Below are 2804 nucleotides of genomic sequence, written 5' to 3'. Positions count from 1 at the left end.
AAACCTCCCCAGCCGGTGCCTTTCTCCAGCTCAAACTCGTCCCTAGGTGAAACAGAAGCCCTCTGAAGCCTTCGCAGCCTCTGGGCTTCCCCTAACATCCCCCTTCCCACACACACACACCCAGCCACAGTGCAAACAGGATTCCCAGAACCTCCATGCCCAACCAGGATGTCTTCCCTCCCTCACGCAGCCCTTCCCCTCCCTTTCCTCTGCTCAGCGTTTCTGCCTCCTCCCTGCTCCACAGATAGCATCCTGATGACCCAGCAGCCAGGCACAGTAACGCAGCCGTGGAACCTGGGCTTAGCCCGCAGGTCTCTGGAGTGACCCTCAGGCTGACTGACAACAGCAAGAAGAAACTGTTGCAACAGCAAAACCTCCCGCCCAGAGTTGCCAGGGCAACTCCACCCCCTCTCCCCACCTGCCACCCCCTAAAAAATGACTGAGGGCTGTGTTATGCATCGTCTGGTGAAATAATGCTTCCAAACTGCAAACTGCTGATGGCGACAGCTCATCACAGAGCAGGCGTTATGCTCGACTGGTCCCAAGTGCAATTATCCCCACCCCATCCAGCCTGATCAGGGTTGAGGGAAGCTGGGACACAGGACAGGAATGGCTAATGGGGTATGAGTGCATCTGTCACTGGAGTGGGAAGGAGGTGGGTGTGGATGGGAACAGGGATGACCTTGTAGAAGTGAAGGGAGGATTGTGCAAAAGAGAGAAGGAAAGGAACGGAGGAAAGAGCAAGGGAAAGGAATGGAGAATAGTAGCAGCTGCCAGGCACTGCACGGTGCACATCCCAGGCACTTCCCATTTAATCCTCATCATACTATGAAGCAGGGAATATTCCACATTACACATGAGGAAACTGAGGCTTAGAGGTTGAACAATTTCCCCAAGGTCATTGGTATACCATAGGGGTGGAAGGGACGACCGGCATTATTTAGAATGGCCAATGCATGTTGAAAATTGTTAATGAGCTGGTTGTATTTAGTTTTAAAGTTCTCTGCAGATAAGTTTCCCCTAGTGCCTGCCACCCTGCCCTTGGTATAGCGCTATCCAAAATCATACTGCTGGTCAGTGACAAAACTGAGTTTACCCAGGTCCATCCGACTCTAAAATCAATATCCAGTCTTTTGGGTCCTCACCACGGTTCTCTAGGCAGGCCATGTCTCCCACTCCCTTCCCCTTTCACCTCCACCAGGCAGCCTCTGGTCCCCCTGCCCCAATCTCCTGGAACCCCTTGCCTGGCCTCAGAGGAGTGGGATGCTCCATCAAGAAGCCTGGCTCAAACCCCAAGAGGCTCGAGCTGGAGGGCAAACTGGATTGGTTCTCCTGTGAACTATTGAGTTTCTGCACCACCATCCCCTCCAGGGCCATTCCTGTCCATTTGGGAACTTGGAGTCTCTTTTTCCTGAAATATCTGCAAAACCAAATGCCCAAATTCCTCTTCTTTATACTCCCTGTTCCTTTCTCCTCCTGCTTTTAATCTTTGCAACCTCTTCCATTCACTCAACGAAACTATACAGAACGCCCCCCCATGTGCCCCACTCTACTGAGCCCTGAGGACCCCGAGGAGAGCAAAATGCACAGTGGTGTCTGCCTCCTAAAGCTTTGCTCCAGCCAGGGCAAATCAACAGTAACAGGCAATTCCACACAGGAGAGGACCTCCGATGGTTTTAAGTACTGAAGAGAGAAGGAAGCCAGTCAGGCGGGCAGGGAGGACAGGGAGCTTCCAATAGAAGCTGAGAGGATGACATATGAACAAAGCGCTGGAAGAGTGTGCAGGTATTTGAGGAAAAAGTTGCCAGCAGAGAAAACAGCAAGGGGTAAGCGTCTGAGGCAGGAGTCATTCTGTCTGTTTAATGGACAGCCAGGATGCCCAAGTGGCTGGAGCAGAGTGGGCAGCAGGACAGGTGGAGGGGATGAGGTCAGGGAAGCGGGAGGCACGCTGCATAGTGTCTTACAGAGCATTGACTCTGAGTGGGTGGGAAACCATGGGAGGAGTTTGAGCATGGAAATGGCATGATCTGACATGTTTTTAAAGGATCGCTCGTGGTGCTAAGAAACGTCTGAAGGGGCAAGGGAGGAAGCTGGGAGACGAGCTGGGAGTGTAGTTCAGAAGATCCTGTGGGAAGAGATGGGCCTGGGCCAGCATGGGAGCGGCGGGGTGGTGAGAAGAAGTAGGAATCTGGATGTATTTTGAAGGGAGAATTTGCCAATAAACTGAATGTGGGAAAAGAAAAAAAAATACAAAGAGGACAAAAGGATGACTCCGATTTCTGGCCTGACCTATTGCAGAGATAGTGAGGTTGGCAAGTGGAACATACTTAGTAGGAACAATTAGGAGAACAGTTTTGGTCATAAAGTCAGCCCTCTGTATCTGTGGGCTCCATATCTGTGGATTCAACCAACTGCTGACTGAAACTATTCCAAAAAAAATTGCATCTGTGCTGAACAAGTACAGACTTTTTTCTTGTCAATAGAGTATAACAACTATTTACATAGCATTTATATTGCATTAGATATATCATCCAGAGATGATTTCAAGTATGCAGGAGGATGTGTGTGGGTTACATGCAAATACTACACCATTCTATATCAGAGGCTCAATGAGCATCCATGGATTTTGGTATCCACAAGTGGTCCTGGAAACAATTCCCTGGGGATACCAAGGGATGACTGTATTAAGTTTGAGATGCCTAAATGATATCCAAATAGAGATGTTGGTTAAAATATATGTGCAGACTTAGGGGTAGGGAGTCTGGTGTAGAGATATGCCTTGGCACTTATGAATGAATAGATGG

The sequence above is a fragment of the Aotus nancymaae genome, unplaced genomic scaffold (genome assembly GCF_030222135.1).
Source record: "Aotus nancymaae isolate 86718 unplaced genomic scaffold, 86718_ANA_hifiasm-v0.15.2.pri h1tg000016l, whole genome shotgun sequence".
Lineage (NCBI taxonomy): Eukaryota > Metazoa > Chordata > Mammalia > Primates > Aotidae > Aotus > Aotus nancymaae.
Note: the sequence above shows the minus strand (reverse complement) of the source record.